We start from the raw sequence: 20,273 nt of genomic DNA, 5'->3' as shown, positions 1-20,273 counted from the left end.
TCCCAACAAGAGGTCTGTGAGCCAGAGACGGGGCTTTGCAGATGATAAAAGACAGGGATATGGGGAGGGTCTAGAGAAGGGTTACCTCTAAGCGCAGGAGGAGGACAGAGAAAGAAATAGCCAGAAACCTACTGCACACCCTGTTGGGGAAACTGTGCCCTTGTTTGCTCTTGGGGAAATAAAAGACCTGGACTAGACCTGGGGCTATATATAAAATTTTTTTTTGGTACTGGGGATAGAACCCAGGAGCATTCTACCTCCAAGCTATACCCTCTGCCTGATTTTTTTATTCTTTATTTTGAAGCAGGGTCTCACTGAGTTGCAGAAGGCCTCACTAAGTAGCTGAGGCTGTCTGTGAACTGACATCCTCCTTTCTCAGCCTCCCGAATGCTGGGATGTCGAGCCTGTGCCACCACGCCTGGCCCTGGGGCAATATTTTTAATATCTTTTTTTTCCCCTGATGATTTAGACATACCTGACTGTATAGACACCTGCCCACCTGACACCTATGGCCAAGACATTGTTGGCTTCGTCAGACACACCCTCTTCCCACAGCCACCTAACCTACCAGACAAGAACCCGATTACCAGATGAGGCGCATGTAAACCCTCCAGGCTCTGACACAATAGGATTCAGGAAATGTACGCGCGGGGCTCAAACCGGCAGCTCCTCATCCCGCACGGGAACTCCGACAGACAAGACGCCATCTTCCATAGATGTGCACCTTCCCCGTGTCAAACGCAGGGACGGCAATACAGCTTTCTCAAGTTAAAATGGGAACCGTTTAACAGCTATAATGGGTACAATGAATTTTGTTTGCATTTCTGGCAGAGAGGGGGATTTTGGCAAGGATTTCAACAGAGGCCAAGAAAAACAGGAAACGGTGCGGGAGCTGGCAGGCCCTTTCCAAGCCGTGGCCCCAAAGCACGGCCGTGGAACCCGAGGGCTGTTGCGATTTTCTATTCCCCAGATCTAGCTGAACAGAAACACACTTTCTACAAATGCAAAAAGTAAAAAAAAAAAAATTCTGGGTTGAAGGATGGACACCATCACAGATGCGTTTCTGCCAAAAGAAATCAACAGATCCAGGCAGAGTGGTGTATACCTGTAACTCCAGGACTTGGGAGGCTGAGACAGGCGGATCTCAGGTTCGAGGTCAGCCTCAGTAACTTTGTGAGGCCCTCCGCTACTTAGTGAGACCCTGTTTCCAAATAAGAAATTAAACAGGGCTGGGGGTGTGGCTCCAAGGTAGAGTCCCTGGGTACATGCCCAGACCACACGCACAGCATGTGAATTCATACTCCGAGATGGACTTGGAGAGCCAATAATGGGAGCGGCCGGGCGGACCCTTCATGATACGCACCATGTGTCTCTCTGGTTTTATTTTTTCTTCTTGAAAATCAGCACAAACCTCTTCAGAGTCAAGTTTTCACAGCAGAGCCAGGACAGTATTCATGAAGATCCCTCCCACCACAGCAGGGACAAATGGCGCTTCAGGCTCATCCTGTTTTATTTTTATTTTATTTGAAATAGGGTCCAGCTACGTTGCTGAGGGTCTATGTTGCTGAGGCTGGCCTTGAGCCAGTGATCCTCCTGTCTCTGAGTCCCCAGTACTGAGACTGCAGATATGCACCTCTGTGCCCGGCAAGTTACAAGTTTGAACTTCAGGTACTTGGGAAGCTGAGGTGGGAGGATCACAGATTTGAGGCCAGTGCCTCTGCAACTCAAGGAGACCCTGATCAACTTAGCTAGACCTTGTTTAAAAATTAAAGTTAAAAATAAAGAGCTGGGGTTGCCGTTCAGAGGTGGAGTGCCCCTGGTTTCAATCCCCAGTACTAAAAGAAATTTTTTTCTAACTTCTAACTTGTTTCTGTTTGTCTGTGCAGAATATACTTTTTCAAAATGAGGGGCTTCTAAAGCGTGCCACATTTAGCCAGATGAAAAAATCAACCGGCTTGCTCCTGTAGTCGGCCATCGAAGCAGAAACAAATTAAGTGCTCATAATTGAGTCTTGGGTAATGGAGGCATTCTCACCTCTTCAGGCTATTATTTCAGACAGTCTGGCGTCAGGACGAAGCTGACCAGGCGTCTGTTTAGAGTGCCAGGGAGTTTTCACAGCGAGAAGGGGTAGGAAACACAGAGTTTTTAATTAGGGTCCAAATTCCAAAAAACACCAAAAAAAAAAAGAATAGTGTGTCAAAAATATGTGTTCTTATGGTTTTTATTGTCCAATGTCAAAACAAAGACTAAAACCACATTGCTTACTTCTTCTTAACACAAGGGAAAAGATGGGGAAAGAAAAAAGTAACTGTCACTTTGGCCAGACCCTTTTTCTTTTTGTTATCCTGCTTGTTTCTGGCTTAGATATTTCTTTTCTGTCCCAGGATAAAATAATATAAGAAGAGCTGGTTAAGGAAGGCCCCATCCATGTAGAAGTTGCACTGGATAGCTCAATTACCAAGCCTTAAAAGCTGGCTCACAATGGCTGTCTAAAATGGCCGGTTTGTACGTCAAAATACATTTCCCTTGTACTTTATCGTATCTGGCCCTCTGCAAATGTGCGTTTCTGATTAGATAAAAATCCTCTTTAAAACCCACACTGAAGCCGAGCGTGGTGGCGCACACCTGTCATCCCAGTCCTCGGGAGGTTGACACAGGAGTATCGCAGGTTCAAGGCCAGCCTCGGCAATTTAGCAAGGCTCTCAGCAACCTAGTGAGGCCCTGTTTCCAAATAAGAGATGAAAAAATTGGGCTGGGGGTGTAGTTCAGAGGGTTCAATCCTTAATACCACACACACACACACACACACACACACACACACACACACACACACACATCAACACTGAAGAAATCTCTGAAATAGCTCTAAATGTCTTGTTTCGCTGAGGAGTTGTAAAATAGATGCATGATAGATTCATGTTACCGCACAGAGATGGCTGTCTACACTAAATAAATACAGATTAATATGAAAAAGACCTACTAGTAAAAAGCATTGGTATTACTATGCAAACAGTGAAATGTTTCTCCTAAATACGTCCACGGAAAGAAGGGACCCATATTGGGTGTTATTCCGTGATTTTTTCCACCTTGAGATGAGTGACAGGTCGGCTGTCCAGCACAGATTCTCGTGTATCTCTCCCTGAGAGACGATGTGTGTTTTGTGGACGGCTTCTGTGTTAGCAGCATGGATTCCAAGCCTGGCCTCCCCATCATCCTAAGTCACTGTCTCCGCCTCTGAGAGCTCCAGCGTCTTAGCCGGTATCACGAGGATGACGGTATCAACCACAGACACGGAGCACTTCTCACGGGTTAAAACCAGTCAGTAAGTCTATGGGATGCACGCCTGGGCATCCCATACATACTCAATAGTTTTCATCATAATTCTATAAGAAATTCTATAAGAAATTCTGGATTAGTTGACATAGGAGTTATACTCCAAATAAACAGGTTATTAGGCAGCGCAACTGAGAGTAATCATGATAAATGGCCTCCACAACTTAGCAAGACCCTCAACAACTTAGTGAGACTTTGTTTCCAAATAAAAAAGAATAGACGGCTGGGGGGCAGCTCAGCGGTAGAAGGCCCCCGGGTTCAATCCCCACTGCAACAAGAATGATACAATACCAATAATAATAATTCCTGAGTTCCAGTTCCTAGGCCCTGACACCCAGTGCTTACGTCCCCCTGGGCGTCTGAAATGTGAAGGTGACAGAGGGCTGAGCTCTGCCATCCCTGGGGCTCCCGAGTTCTCGGCCTTATCCCGCCTCCCGCTGGCCAGTGAACACACAGCAAAACACGGGGCATCCTGGGTGCACCTCAAGGAAGGACGTGCCGTTGCCGGCCTGAGCCTTTGGTGCAAGACCCTCCCTGTGTCCCCAGAGGGACCCAAGGAGAGCAGGGAGGTAGTTTAACCGGACACCCAGAAAGAGGAAGGAGGTCCTGCTCCAACTGCGTTTAGCCATCTGTCGCCAGCGTAATAAAGAGCATCTCCTCTGGCCGTGTCTGACGCACGGGACACGCCGACTCTGCACACACGTCGCGTTCCTAACACCCTCAGCCACTGCCAAGCTCTCTTCAGCGCCCACCTACCTGGGGAAGACCGTGCCCGCACTCCCTCCTCATTCCTCATCATCTTCGGACCCCATTCCTCTTCTGAAACGCGCACCAGGATGCTGGTAAAAGAAGTACGTTAATAATTAGTTAATTTGCAAATGGCTTCATCCTTTCTGCAAAAGCAGAAAGCCTCCTTTCTACGGTTTCTTAAGAGTCTGCTCTTGGTTCACTTTCTCTTGTCAGGGAGGCTCAGCTGGGTCTCCCTATTTTATACTTTATTTGGAAACAGGGTCTCACTGAGTTGCCGAGAGCCTCACTCAGTAGCTGAGGCTGGCTTCGAACCCGTGCGATCCTCCTGTCTCAGCCTCCCAAGCGCAGGGATTGCAAGCGTGCGCCACCACACCCGGCTCTAGTTTTAATTTTTTGAAACAAGGTCTCACCAGGTTACTGAAGGTCTCACTCAATTACGGAGGCTGGCCTCAAACCCGCCATCCTGCCGTCTCGGCCTTCCAGAGGACAGGTGCACGCCACTATGCCTGGCCCGAGAAGAGTTTTTCTGAAGAAGACAAATGTAAGGTGTTCTTATCACTGAAACTAAGTCCCATTACATCCCTTTATCTCTGTGGGGTCAAGAAACATAAAGCGTCTTTTAATCCAGAAAAGAACACAGAATCGTCCTGGTTTTGATTTTTTGGCAAATGTTGGAGAGTAAACTTAAAATGAGGCATGCTTCTTCCCTTTGACAGAGGACAGGATCCTGCCCCGGGGACTCCCGACGCACCAGGTCTTCTTAAACTAGAATAATACAAATCCACAAATCTGCCAAGGGGCAGAAAAGAGTGGGCAGGAAGAGATCTGACTTACAATGTTTCTGGGATAAAGAGCACCGTAAAAATAGTAATAATGAAGGATGCACGCAAATACTAAAGCGCTGTTGACTGAGTCGTGACGTTTCTATTCTCCTGCAGCCCTGAGCGGCAGGGCTCCGCAAGCCAGCACCCTGTACCGCTTTCAGAGTGGGAGGAAGATGTGTAATTATCATTCTTACACTGTCAAGAAAACCTGAGGGGAAGTTTACTGAAAAACATATTGACGTGTCAGTGTTATGAATTACTTTCTCTTATTAATCCCCTCCTCCAAAAGAACTTTCTTTTGTGGACCAGAGCATCACAGTAAAAAAAGGTGTATCGTGCAGACCCGCTTTGAAAAAAAACAACAAACTCTTCTCTTTCCTTGAGAATAATCTACCATGTATTTAATCCCACAACTTTCCCAACCCCCGAGATACATTAGAGACATATATTTTCCAAACAGCTTTAGCCTCTCTTTGTCCAGAGGCAGCTGATGTGTCACCAATGGGGAGTGGGGGGTGTCCTCAGGCAAACCTGGTATTTAGTCAAAACTAATGAAACTGTTCGGCTCCCCCTCGCCAAAGCCAAAGATGGTATCGTGGAGTGTTTTCAATTAATGCCCAGCTGCCTGTCTCCTTCCTTTGTTGGGGTTAGCGGGCGGGGGCTGCACAAAGTGCCACCATATCACCGCAGGCGGTGTCTTTGCCGAGCAGGGGCCTGGGCGCGGCCTTTTACTGGCGCGGCGTCTGAAGGAGGGAGAAGAGGCGGAGGGGAGCATTTGCGGCTGACCCTGAGCACTGCTGGCCTCCGGGGTGGATTCCCAGGGCTGGAGGAAGCGCTCTCTCTGACACCATTACTGCCCGGGGCACTCAAGGAGCCTGCTGGAAATGAGAGTGTCATGCTCAATGGGTCCTCCGCGGGGGCTTTCGTAATGTCACAGAACTTGCCTGGCAAGTGTCTGCAACAAGGAGAGCAAAGGGTTTTCTGGGTTTGCTTTATTTTTAAATAAAAACTGGCATTTATTATTTTCCTTATGTGTGTGTGTGTGTGTGTGTGTGTGTGTGAGAGTGTGTGTGCCTGTGAGTTGTACTGGGGATGGAACCCACAGGCTTTCTACCTCTGAGCTACGCCCCCATTCCTATTTTATATTTTCTTTGGAAACAGGGTCTCACTAAGTTGCTGAGTCTGCCCTCTAATCTGCACTCCTCCTGTCTCAGCCTCCCGAGGACTGGGATGAAAAGCGTGCACCACTGTGTCCAGAGGCGCTGGGGTTTTTATCCCTTCTTGTCATACATCTGGAAGATCAAGGATGTGGCACAACTGTTGTACACGAAGGCCTTAGCTGGGCCTTTAAACAGGCCTCGAAGACTTAGAAGAAAATGCCTGGCTTCTTATTTTTATGTTGAAACAGGGTCTCAACCGGTTCTGGCATGCTGGCCTCCAACCCGTAATCCTCCTTTCTTAGTCTCCTAAGAATGAGGACTAGAGGTGTGAGCCACCAAACGGGGCCAGACAGTATCTTAAACTTGGAAATCTTGGCCACGGTGACCATTTGACCTTGGAAATTGTTTTCTCTTAAAAATCTGTCATTATTAGTAAACAGAAGAAACAAATACTTTTTTCTAAAGGAGACTTTCCTCCCTCCCCCTTGCAATGGCCCAAACACTTCATAAAATGGTCCCGTTATTTTTAAGACATGAGATTTCAAACTAACTTTTGCAGTAGCTTATTTTAATACTCTTGGAATATGTTCAGGCGAGTTCACCTCAATGTGCTTGAAGACTGAATATTTTATGCTTGGACGGAGAGCGGGCTGTAGGTCTTTCGCCAAACACAGTCTATGCACTTGAGGGTGGATTACCAAAAAATGCTGGAGATTTTTTTTTTTTTTTTTGCTATTTATTGTTATAGCACAAACCCTTGTGTCTCTCGTAGGCTTTAAGTGACATAAATATGCATTTCCATCTGCACATCCTTGTCAGGAATAGCCCTGCTGGGAGGTGTTATACCACCCAAGGACTTCCAGAATAGAGTCTGTTAATCCCGTTACCACTATAGAAACTCAGAGGAAAAGTCTACTCGGGCCAGTCCTGCAGCTGCTTGGGCTGAAAACCTCCCTGCAACTATACTGGGTACCAAAAAGAGGCCCAGAAAACTGAACTCCTTTTCCTTCAAACAGCGGACTCCAAAATTGTTCTTCGGTTTTGTTTATTTATTCATTCATCTATTCATTTATTTCTTTTATTTTGGTGGCTAGGGATCGAATCGGGGTCATTCTAACTCCAAGCTTCCCCGTTTTTATTTTTTAATTTTGTGCGCGCGTGTGTGTGTTTTGAAATAGGGCCCCACTGTGTGGCGGAAGGTCTTGCTCACTTGTCGGGTCTGTCCTCCCACCTGCAACCCTCAGCTTCCCAAATACTGGGATGACAGGTGTGTGCCCCCAGGCCTGGACAAACCTCTTCCTGTAAGCCTTTAATAGCCCGCTTATGCACGTGCACGCACACACGTACAGTGCATAGATATGCTGCCACATTCCCTGTGATATATAATCTAAAATATGCAGAAAAGAGCTATCTGCTGAGACTCACAAAACAGAAATAGATGCGCTGGTAGATGCATGTCCTTGTGCATATGTAGGAGACGCACACACACACACGCTCCGAGGGGACACTGAGCGAGCGAGACTCTACCAGATGGGCCGCCGGGACGGCGGTCCAAACCTCCACTGAACACTCCAACCCCCGGAGAGATTCTGTGATGGGACCAAGCAGACACAGGGGGCCGAGGCAGAGTGTGTGTGTGTGCGCGCGCGCGTGTGTGTGTGCGCGCGCGCGTGTGTGTGTGCGTGTGTGCGTGTGTGTGCGTGCGCGCGTGTGTGTGAGTGTGTGTGTGTGTGTGTGAGATGGGGGATTGAACCCAGGCGCATTCTTCCTCTGAGCTCCATGCCCAGCCCTCTTTTTTTATATTAAAAAAAGGGTCTTGCCAATTGCTGGGGGTTTCCCCAGGTTGCTGAGCCTGGCCTCGAACCTGCAATCCTATTTCAGCCTCCTAAGGACTGGGATGACAGATGTGTGCCACCGCTCTGGTGCTAAGGCCATTTGGAGTAAGTCGGGCTCGTTGTTTCCGTGAATGCCCTCTTAGCTCTCCCCCTCCTACCTGCAGGACTTATTTACTCCTCACCTGCACTTACGCAGGTGCATCACAGAGAGATACTAGCCGGCCGAGGTTCAGAGGCTGACAGAGAAAGACCCCGAAGTGCATCACTCAAGTGCTACCTTGGAGCCCTCAGGACTTAAGAACAATTTACAAGCAATAAAAAGAAGAAAAGAAACAGAAAAAAAGCAGATCCAGCCAGACATGGTGGCACACACCTGTCATCCCACTACTGGGGAGGCTGCGACAGGAGGACTGAGACCTCAAAGACAGCCAGGGCAAATTGCAAAACTCTTGGCAACCTAGAAAGACCCTAATTCCATTTTAAAAAAGCAAATAGGACTAGGGGTGTCGCTTAGAGGTAGAATGTCCCTGGGTTTGATCCCCAGTACTCCCCCAACACACACAAATTCAATCATCAGGCATTTCATAAATATTCTGGACAAGAATTTATCAGGCTGGGCACAGTGCTGACTACTTATAATTCTAGTCCTTGCAAGGCGAGACAGGAGGAGCACAGGTTGGAGGCCAGCTTCGGCAACTTAGGAAGGCCCTCGGCAACTTAGTGAGACCCTGTTTCCAAATAAAAAAGAAAAAGGGGTGGGAGCATAGCTCAGAGGTAGAATGCCCCCTGGTTCAATCTCTAAAACCAAACCAACAAATAACAAAAATTCCAAAAATATAAATTTGGCAAAGAAAGGCCTTGCCGAGGAGCTAGTTTGAATACTCGCCAGGACAGAGGGACATGTCTCTGATCCAGCGGTCACAGAGCACATGTTAAACAAGAACCCAGGTGCGGTGCTAAACTGCTGTGTGGACAGTCAGCAGAATGGTGTCCAGGAGCGCAGACCTGGGCTGAGCCGCCTTGGTTAAATCCCAGCCCCCGCACACGGCTGCGCAGCCCGCGACAAGCAACTCGCTGGCCTGGGCTCCTGTATCACGGGGCAAACACGGTGACGCCAGGACACCTGCCACACCGTGCTAACGGGGTCAACTCATGCGACGGTCTCAGCAAAACCAACAACGGGACACACATGGCAATTACGACATAGTTTTTAAACTCTATTTAGATATTCATTAAAATCAGGGTATATGTTATTAGATACCTAAGTGTAGATAGATATATTACTTTTTTGGGTGGTACTGGGGGGTGGAACCCAGGGGCTTTTCTACCTCCGGGCTATACTCCCAGACCTATTTTATACTTTATTTGGAAACAGGGTCTCACTAAGTTGCTGAGAGCCTCACTAAGTAGCTGAGGCTGGCTTCGAACCTTTGCGATCCTCCTGTCTCAGCCTCCCAAGCGCTGGGATTACAAGCGTGCGCCACCACGCCTGGCTAGATAGATGTATTATTATTCTAAGTGTAGATCGATATATTGCTATTGTTATTGGTTTATCCTAGTATTTGCTGATTAGAACACAGTGTGTATCCTACCAGGCATGGTGGCACATACTTGTAATCCCAGGACATAAGAGATTGAGATAGGAGAATTGTGGTTCATGGACAGCTACTCAGTGAAGCCCTTTGCAACTCAGTGAGACCCAGTTTCAAAATAAAGAATAAAAAATAAGGCTGGGGGTGTAGCTCGGAGGTAGAATGCCTCTGGGTTCCATCCCTAGTACAGCAAAAACAAAAAATTACAGTGTATTCTAATTTATAGATAAAATAGAATCTATATTTTAATTCTAATCAATACCATACACACACATCAAATATTTCCTTTTTTGTGTGGTACTGGGAATAGAACGCGGGAGCAATCCATTTCCAAAATACACCCTCAGCCTTTTTTTATTTTTTATTTTTATTTTGAAACAGGGCCTTGCTAAGTAGCTGACTCTCTATGTTGTTGAGGCTGCTCTCGAACCTGCGATCCTCCTGTCTCGGCCCCCCAAGCACTGGGATGACAGGTGTACACCACCACCATGCTCAATGGATATTTCCATTTTTGTCAGAGAGATTCCATACTGCATTTAAAACCGTAAGAAATATTGGAATTTGCTTTGCGTCTTTTCTTGTTCGTTATTATTTCAAACACAAACATCACTTTCAAATAAAAGTAAAAATGAATATATTCTTTAGTGTCAGAGTGAGAAGTTGCTAGGCTTTCTCTAGGATCCACTGGTACCCCAGGAGAGGAAGAGAAAGACCAAGTGGGCCGTGCTCCGAAAACCTCTGTGAGGCCTAGGCGCAGTGGTGTATGGCCATCATCTCAGGGCTGGGGAGGGTCAGATGGGAGGGTCACAGGTCGGAGGCAAGCCTCACCAACTTACTGAATCCTTATTTCAAAATTCAAAGGGCTGGGGTGTAGCTTGGAGGTAGAATGTGTCTGGATTTAATGCCCAGGGCGAAAAAGAGTAAAGAAGAGAAATCTGCTGGAATGAGCTGTTGTGACTCTCAGTCTGTCATCCGTTCCTCGGCCAACTAGAAAGCATATCACACCCTCTCCCTGCCGGATGCTGCACCCCAGGCTGGACACAGCACCGGAAGGGAAGAAAAGGGAAATTGAGGAAAGTCTAGGGATGAGAGGGACAGCAGACCCCCAGGGGGCCCCACTAGTTGCCAAATACGAGTTCTGGTGTGAAGGTCCAAGAAAACAACCCTGCTTACTCTAGGCTGGGGATCAAGGGCCCTACAGACACTGAAACCACCAAGTGACTTTCAAATCCCTGGGGTCAAGTATGGTCATTTGAATGTCACAGAGTGGGCTTTAGAGAGTTTTTTATTGATTATTTAAATGTCAATAGCAAAAATAATCATCTGTACATGTAATATCAACTATGCACTTATAAATATAATTCATAAACTCATGCAAATTAAGAGTTTAGAGCCCGGTCGGCTTCCATTTTTTTTTCAGAGCCCTGAACCGATTACTAATCCAAGGCATCAAAGCATAAAAAATGACTGGGTTGGTATTGTGGTATTGTGGGTATTGTGAATGACACTGGTCATTCTAATCCATGGCAGGCTGTTAGGAAGATGGCAGGTTCAAAGCCAGCCTCAGCAACTTAGCGAGCCCCTCAGCAATTTAGCAATACCCTCAACAACTTAGCAAGAACCTGTATCAAAATTAAATAGGGTATGGTTGGAGGTAGAACACCCCTGAATTCAATCCTCAATCCCCAAAAAAGGAACAGACATGAAACCAGACCATCACAAGAAAATAACTCCACTCCTCAAACACAAGTGGCTTTGGAGATGAGGAGGGAGCTTGGGGAAGGGGCCACGCTCAACCTTTCACAGCTGTTCTCTCCTGCCCTTCAATCTCTTTCACCTTGAACACTCCCTGCTATCATTTCTGGGGAAATAATAGACTTTCTCTCTTTTGCACTCCGTGAAGGAGATTTACTCTGGCTGATGGAAAGAGCTTAAAGCTTCCTCTTGTCACAGCCCCCGATAAACACATCCTCTCCCATGGCTCCTAGCCTGCGTTGAAGGGTTCTAGAAGACAAATCAGAACCAGGCTGTCTAAAACTGCCACATGAAAGTCTTTAAAGGACATCCTCCAGCCTGAGCCTGCCTCAGGAAACAGAAGAAGAAAAAAGAAGGATGCCAGATGTCTTTAGCTCAATTATTCCCCTGAACGTCGGATGTAATGAGCCCAAGGGTCTGCTCCCTGTATCTGACCCATCGGCCACGGCGGGTCAATGTCTCATGATGACTCGATCGCAGTCATTTCCAAGAGGTGACCAAGTTTTATAAAAGCCTTCACTCCTCAGCTTCAGAAAATAACCCACTTGGCTTCATCAGCCCGCTTCCAAAAATGAAAGTATTGTTTCCCTGAGAGACGTGGCTTCGAGTATCAGGGACCTCGAATCTTGGTCTTCCTAATCTTGTTCTGTCTTTAGCCAAAGTACTTAGTTTTCCTGTTTACTCAAGAGAAGAATTATAGAAGCTGGAAAGGTGGAGCCCAACTGTCAGCCCGGTGCTTCTGAGGCTGAGACAGGAGGAGCTCAGGATTGAGGCCAGCTTCAGCAACTGAGCAAGACTCTCACGACCTAGAAAGACCCTGTTTTAAACGTAAAAAATAAAAGTTAAAAAAGGGCTGGTGTATAGATCAGAGGCAGAACACCCCTTTCAATCTCTAGTAGAAAAAAAATAGTAATGATCCTGAACAGCTTCAAACCTGGACAGAAGAGAATCCAAGGAAGAGAAACCTTATTTTGGATTCTTCAGGGATGGCTAAGACGTCCAGTCTGGGGAGAAAACTGAAGGTCTCAGCAGACACGAGAGGACTTGACTGAATCTGGGATGACCCTGGGCCTCTAGAGACACTCCTTGCTACAGGACCTGGCAGGAGCTGGTGGGCGGCTCCCTGACGGCTGGAAGCCTGCTTTCCAAAGAAATCACAGTTGTGAGTGTGCAAAAAAGAAAGGAAGAAAAAAAAACGGCCTTGAAGGAAGAGCGGAGAGAAAGGCTCTCAGAGGACCGAGTCCTACGGAATAAACAGATTGGAGGATCTAGAGAGAAAAGTAGGTAAACGAGGGAGGAAGATCGGAAGATCGTTGAGAGCATTAAACAAAAAGGACGAGGGGGAAAGCTGGGCGTGGTGGCGCACACCTGTCATTTCAGGACGTGGGAAGCTGAGACGAGAGGATTGCAGGCTCGAGGACAGCCTCGGCAACTGAGAGAAATCCTCAACAACCTAGCCGAGATGCTGTCTCAGAACAGAAATTCAAAAGGGCCAGAGTGTGGCTTGGAGGTTGAATGCTTCTGGGTTCAATCTCTAGTACTAAAAAAAAAAAAAAAAAAAAAAAAAAAAGATGAGGGGCTGAGGGAAGAGAAAAGGAAAAGTATAAAGAGTCGTAGCATCAGGGGAGCCAGGCAAGAAGTCATGGCCCTGGCCCATAATTCTGCTATTTACATCTATAAAGATGTGAACAGAGAATATAAGAATGCAAGACCTCCAAATCAAGCCAGGCGTGGAGGCCCATGCCTGTCATCGCAGTACTTGGGAGGCAGAAACTGGAGGATCACAGGTTTGGGACCAGCCTCAGCAACTTAGTGAGACCCTGTTTCAAAATAAGAAATGAAATAGGCGGAAGGCGCTCTACCTCTGAGCTCAATCTCCAGCACCAAAAACAAAACCTCCAAATCCACATTTACTGAGTAAAAGAGGAAGAGCCCTAAAATGCATCCTGAATAATGTGGAATAAATAAATTCAGAGCTCCTACCCCCTTGATGCATGTACTGAATGCGGGTGCTCTACAAACGTTAATTGAAATAAATGACTATCATTTGCTCGGCAGTAATAAAAAATTAATTCCTTTTACTTGGCTTGTGCACAGTGGTCCTTGCAGGTGCTTTTAACCCAAACATGAATTTCCTATTTCTCTGGCTTTCAGACACACTTTAATTTTTTTTCTAAGAACTTATAGATGAGCTCCTAATTTCTGTCCTAATTTGGTTTTTTTCCCCATGAGGAAAAAATTATTTTTCTGAGTTAATGTCAAGAACTATGTATAACATCCCAAATATAGCTTCGCAAGTTTCCTTATTTAATTCGGAAATAGTTTTTCTCTGCAGAAGATGTGAACCCGCTTTTTTTTTTTTACGATGTCTCCTTTCAGCGTATGCTAATTCTACTTCACAGGACTCTGGGTGCAGTGTCAAGACACACCGAGAAGGCAGAAATATGGGGAAATGATTGTTAGTATTTCGCCTAAAAAAAAAAAAAGAAAGAAAAAGAAAGCAGGGTGTGACGGTGCACGCTTGTCATCCTAGTCCTTGTCATCCTAGTCCTTGGGAGGCTGAGACAAGAGGATCACAGGTTGGAGGACAGCCTCAGCAAGTAGTGAGACTTTCATCAATCTAGTGAGACCCTGCTTCAAAATTAAAAAAAAAAGAAGGTATAGATTAGAAGTCGAATGCCCCTGGGTTTGATCCTCAGTCTCTCTCTCCTTTTCTCTCTCTCCCTCTCTTTCTCTCTCTTTTTCAAACACACACACACACACACACACACACACACACACACACACACACACACGAGGAGACGTCAGTATGATTCACCCAAAAACTGTGACTGAAGAGATGAGGATTCTGGGTCGAACAGCCTGGTTTCTGAAATTTGCATATGTCAAATGATTTTTTAATGAGCAACAGATAACTCCCTCTGGGGAATAAAAAATAAAAATATAAACAGAGACAGAGAATTAAAATAACTTTATGAATGGCAGCTTTACTTCTCCCTCAAACCCTCTGATCGCACAGTCCTGGCGTGATCCGAATATTTGCTTAACGTAGCACTCCTTACATTCAAAACGCTATACTTAAAACTGTTGCAAAATTACAAAGAGAAGCATATACCACTTGGCTGCAGACTCTCTTCTCTGCACGTTCTTACACTCCAGTAACCTCTATCCAACTTTTTTTTTGGTTACCAAATTACTTGGTCGAAAAGCTATTTAAATGGCAGGCAGCTTGACTTTGTGTGATCATCTGAAATGATTGTTAATTCATTCCATTCGGTAAAGAGGCGTTGCTGAGGTGTTCTACCTCCAAGCCCTGTTTTATTATTTTTATTTTGAAACAAGGTCTTGTTAGGTTGCCGAGGGTCTTACTAATTGGCTAAGGCTAGCCTTGAACCTGTTGATCCTGTCTCAGCCTTCCAAGTGCTAGGATGACAGGCGTGTGCCGCTGCACATAGGTTATAAACTCAGCGCGCCACCACTCAGCCAGGTCCTGTCTCTGAAATGATTTTATGGGAGGCTTGTCCGTGGGTACTTGTAAATACTGAGCTCTCAGCCACCCCTCTTTGCTAGCTTGTAACAGCCGGCACTGTGAATGTCCCGTCACCGCTGTCCACCAGTGTCCACCTGGGTGCCTGTTAGACCCCACCATGATCGTGGGGAGTAAATACAGGGATTCTCCAATCCATGAAGCCCTGGGCCTATGAACCCAGGGGCAGTCTCCCTTTTCACTTGTTTTGTTCTGAAAGAGGGTCTTGCTAAGCTGCTGAGGGTGTCATTGTCAGGGAGTCTGCAGAAGTCCCCTGGACGTCTCTAACAACTACGTGGGTTTATCACATGGAATAAAGTATGTTCTCATGGAGCACACCCCATACGCCGCACAGGTAGGGGACCTTGCGTGCACCCAGCAGATAAAAACCAGAGGTTCAGCAGCTTTGCAATCAGAAGTAGGCGTGGGCTCCTGGCCTACTCATCTATGTCCATTTCTCCCATAAAGAAGAGGAAACAGGTTTGGGGGACAAAAGCGTAAAGAGCCTCGACAGAGGGCGGACACACTTCTCAGCAGCCTGCTTCTCAGACCCGCACCGGGAGATGCCCTGAGTGTGCTAACGACGGGCTGGGAGACTGTCTTGGCCGAGTGAGTGAATTCCTTGCTTCTCCTGCTCAGCGTCACCTAAAAATAAGTGAATTAATAAACACTAGTGGCTGAGAGGCTGAGACAGGAGGGTCACGGGCTGGAGGACAGCCTTAGCATGCCTGCCTGTCATTCCAGTACTTGGGAGGCTTAAAGAGGAGGATTGCAGGTTTGAGGCCAGCCTCAGCAACCTAGCAAGACTCGGTTTCAAAATAGAAAGTGCTGGGGGCGGAGTTCAGAGATAGACGCCCTGGCTCAATCCCCGGTACCGCACACACACGAAATGAAGGAATCAGTCTAGAGTAGAAATGTGTGTTATAAATTAATGTGGTCAGCGGAGCATCGATGTGTACAACGTTTTGCAACTGCACTCGATGCTTGTATATTTCCCCCAGAATTATCCCGCTCCATAAACTTAGTTCTTTTTACTAAGGCTTCATTTCTTATGAGGTGCTAGAAGGAAATTCTCCACTAAGGCCCACTCTTGGGTCAGCAGATGAGCTACAGTGGATCTGGGTCTGTTTTCTGGGTTTGTTTTTTGGTTTTTTGGTTTTTTGCTTTCTGTTTTTTGTTCCCGTCTAGATCCGCAAATCGCCAGCAGAAACCACGCAGACGAGAAGGCCCTCAACGGCGTCATCGGCCCGGTGTCTGAGTTCGCCATCGCCGACGGCCCCGCCAGGGAAACCCCTAAGGCCCAAGAGCTGTCGGCGTGCGGCACCTCCCTGTCCTCCGAGGAAGAATGCCAGGCGACGTTTTCCTACCTGCAGACGGAGCCCTCGGCTCACCCGAGAGACACGGAGGGTAAGCGGCTCACAGCTCAGCACCCCTACATAGAGCGCTGCTAGAGCGTCCATATGCTGCTAGCAGGAAGGAGGAGAAAGTCTGAATATTAAGCAGGATGACTCCGACTTGGGAACCGGGTGACTGGCACATGTCAAGGTCACTTTGCCACAACAAGGAGACGCCTGGCAGATCGTTTGCTCTCCACACAGGGAAAGGAGACTCGGCGCTTTAAGTAGCAGAGGCCCCAAGCGACGGGTCCCTTTGGAGCTGCGAGGTGGATAGGGGAAGATGGCCAACCTCTTTCCTTTCTCTTCTTAGAGACGGGATTACGTGGGCTGTGGCTCTGGATAAGACAAGGGAAGAAAGCAGGGTGGAGAGGCTGAGACAGGAGGAGAGCGGGTTGGGGACCAGCCTCGGCCACGTGGAGACCCTCGGCAACTTAGTGAGACCCCGGCAACTTGGTGAGACCCCAGCGACTTAAGACTCTCAAAAACTTAGTGAGACCCCCAACAACTTAAAGGGACCCTCAGCTACTTAGTGAGGCCCTCCGCAACTTAGTGAGATCTTGTTTCAAACTAAAGAATAAAAAAAATATAGGGCAGGGATGTAGCTCGGAGGTCGAATGCCCCTAGGTTCCATCCCCAGACACACACACACAAAAATAAATAAATAAAACGGGGCTGGGGATATAGCTCAGAGGTAGAATGTCTTGGAATTCAATCCTTAGTACACAAAGAAAGAAAAAGAAAAGAAAAGAAAGATTGCCCTTTGTTCAAAATAGCAAAGAAGATCCATGAGATAACTCCATTGCGTTGTTTTCTAAAGGGCTGGACTGAGTCTAGCATGACCAGGAAATTCAGTATTTAAGCTGACCGCAAAGGTAACAACAGTCCATCCGTCTTTCCCCTCTTATTTTCCCACCATGAAAAATCTCCCCAGTCAAGTAAGAGCTTTGGGTATCTGGCTAAAAGAGAAAGTTAATAATAAAATTTAAAAAAAAACACCTCAGGCGAACCCCCCAAAAAACGAACAGAAACTTCTTTCATATGCAACAGCAAACAACAAGGGGACCAGAAGTTAAGTCGTCCACAGCACGCACGCACGTAGAGAAGCTTTGATCGTAATTGGTGAGAGGAGGCAGGAATCTCCAACTGGGGTTGTCGGTGCATACTGTGATAAACATGCAAATATCTTTCAGGAGCAGCAGGAAAAACAGGAAGAGGAAAAGGGAGATGGCGCACACGCCCCTGTGGCTGCTGGTTAATTAACCTCTGGGCACACAAATGAGTGTGAGGGAGTGGGTGCTTAATTACCAATATCTATTATTTTTATACATCGCCCCACTTCTGATGGGATGGAAAAAGCTTCGTGCACGCAGATTTCCTAAGAGGCGTGGCGTCCATCAGCACGGTTCATGGCGTCTGCCCTGATGGGAATGGAAAAGCCTGTCCATCCTAATGTACACGGACGCGCTGCGGCGTCGTTATCAAACCCCAGCTCGTCCCCCGTGATTTCCTTTCCAAACGGAAAACAGAGAGGATCGTCCCTGGTGATGGCTTCTGTTCAGAACTGGGGACCCTCAGGATATCAGAAAACAGGGACCCTTAAAAACTCCTCTAAAAGCCAGGCATGGTGGCACATCCCTGGCATCCCGGTACTTGGAAGGCTGAGACAGGAGGATCACAGGGTGGAGGCCAGCCTTAGCAACTTAGTGAGACCCTCAGAACCCTAGTAAACCCGATTTCAAAAATAAAAAATAACATAGGGCTGGGCATGTCACTCAGAGGCAGAATGCCCTTGGGTTCAATCCCCAGTAACCCCCTTCACACACACACATCATGGCAAGCCCGTGTCTAATTGATGTATACTTTTGATTTTGAGACCGTGTCATCCAGATGGAAAAAGGAAAATCATAAATACGAGATACCTGGAAAGAATATAGTGTTAATGAGACCACGGGCTGCTGGATAAAACGATTCCATTTTTCTACCGTGTAACTTCCATACAATTAAATGCCGGGGTATCGGCTTCCTACAAAGTTTCAATTTGAGAATTATCTCAGTTCATTTGCTCAAAAAAAAAAAAACTATCAGCACACATTTATGGAGGAGGACCACCCCAGCCCCATCATCTAGGTTTTCAGAAATTCACTTGTGAGTTGTGCTTGTCTGAACTTAAATTGATGGTGACATGTTTAAATAGCTAGTAAACCCGAATATATCAGGAAAGATACCCCTGCCAGAGGAAGGCATTCAGTCACCGTTTATATATTTCCCTTCTATGTTGTAGACCCATTTTCTTTTAAGAACTTGGGAGAATGAGAGCCAAGCCGCATACTGTTGTTGTGTTCTTGTGGTACAGGAGATTGAACCCAGGGCTGTTCTACCTCCAAGCAACACTCTCAATATTTTTATGTTTTATTTTGAAACAGGGTCTCTCTAGGTTGCTGAGGGTCCTTCTATGGGGCTGAGGCTGGCCCTGAATCTGCAATCTTCCGGCCTCAGCCTCCCCAGGACTGGGATGACAGGCACGTACCACCACGCCCAGCTCTACTTTTATACTTTTTTTTTTTTTTTTTTTGGTGGTACTGGAATGGAACCCTTTTACCTCCGGGCTACACTCCCAGACCTATTTTATATTTTATTTGGAAACAGGGTTTCTTAAGCCAGCGAGGCTGGCTTCGAACCTGCTCTATCCTCCTTTCTCCGCCTCCCAAGCATAGGGATTACAAACGTCCGCCACCACGCCCGGATATTTTTGACCCAAATCTTAGCATTTATAGCAGCAACCCCGTCGACTCACAAGCCTCATCGTGATGCAGAATTCTCAGCTTTAGAAGAAGATGGGGCTTGGCCGGTTTCATCTGGACTCTCTTTTCATCTTACTTTATTTTAGGGGAGAAGGAGGGATGTTGTTACGTATCTAGAGTCACTTCTGCAAGAGCCGTCTTCTTGCTGCTCTGCAAAACTGTCCCTTAGGAGGCCAGGGATACTTTCTGAAGCTGGAAAATGTTTCAGGGACTAGAGCTGGCAGTTCTTGCCTCTCTGCTTCGTAAACATCACACGGTGGTGGCAAGACAGAAAGCCGGGAGGGTCAAGAACGCAGGTGGCTCACGCCTGTCATCCCAATGCTTAGGAGGCTGAGATGAGAGGCTCGTGGGTTCAAGGCCAGCCTCAGGAACGCAGTGCGAGCCTCAGCAACCTATAAAGACCCTGTTTCAAAATAAAATATAAAACTACGAAAAGGCTTGAGGGTATAGTTCAGAGGTAGAATGTCCCAGAACCCCCCAAGATTAAATCATCAAAAAGAACACACAGCCATAGCCGAGAATGACTTCGGACACAGGGTGGAACCTCCTGTGCTGTCACTCTCTTCTCCACTGTGCCGGAACGGGCGGGACCCTTGAGGGAGGCGTCCCCTCGATGAGCCGCACCCAGCTGCACGTGAAGCACACTGGGAAGCGGCATTAACGCTTCGGCATCACGAGCGTCTCCGCACTCGGCACGGCGTCACCTCAGTGTCCTAAAGGCGCCTGGTGCATGGGAGAATGACACGAAGCAACCTAAGAGGAATTTTACCATGGCTTCCTGCTCACAGCTACACTATGCTCTGGGCTGAATGGGCTGCGGGTCCCCCATCCGCCGTGTGTGTGTGTGTGTGTGTGTGTGTGTGTGTGTGTGTGTGTGTGTGTGTGATTTTGTACTGAGGATGGAAGCCAGGGAATTCTACCTCTGAGCTGCACCCCAGCCCTTCACATGTCTGCTATTTTACAATAAAGTCTCACTAGGGTGCTGAGCGTCTCAACGGCTGGGGCTTACTCTCAAGTCCTGGGATGATAAGCGTGAAACACCATGCTCAGCTCCTGGGGGAAATCATTCTTGAGTTAGTTCTCAAAAAAAAAAAAAAAGAAAAGACCAGAGGAGGGCAGATGTGGGCCCGTGGAGAGGACGACCTCGATAAGGAGAGGTTCTGAGGAGGGCGTGGAGGAGGCAGACAGCGGGCGGCTGGCTGCACAGTGTGCTCTTTGGGCCGGGCAGACAGCAGGGCACTGACTGTGCGGTGCGGCTTGAACATCATGTTTATTAAACACGATGGTCCCAGGACACGGC

The sequence above is a fragment of the Muscardinus avellanarius genome (genome assembly GCF_963383645.1).
Source record: "Muscardinus avellanarius genome assembly, chromosome: 22".
NCBI lineage: Eukaryota > Metazoa > Chordata > Mammalia > Rodentia > Gliridae > Muscardinus > Muscardinus avellanarius.
This window is presented reverse-complemented; position numbering follows the sequence as displayed.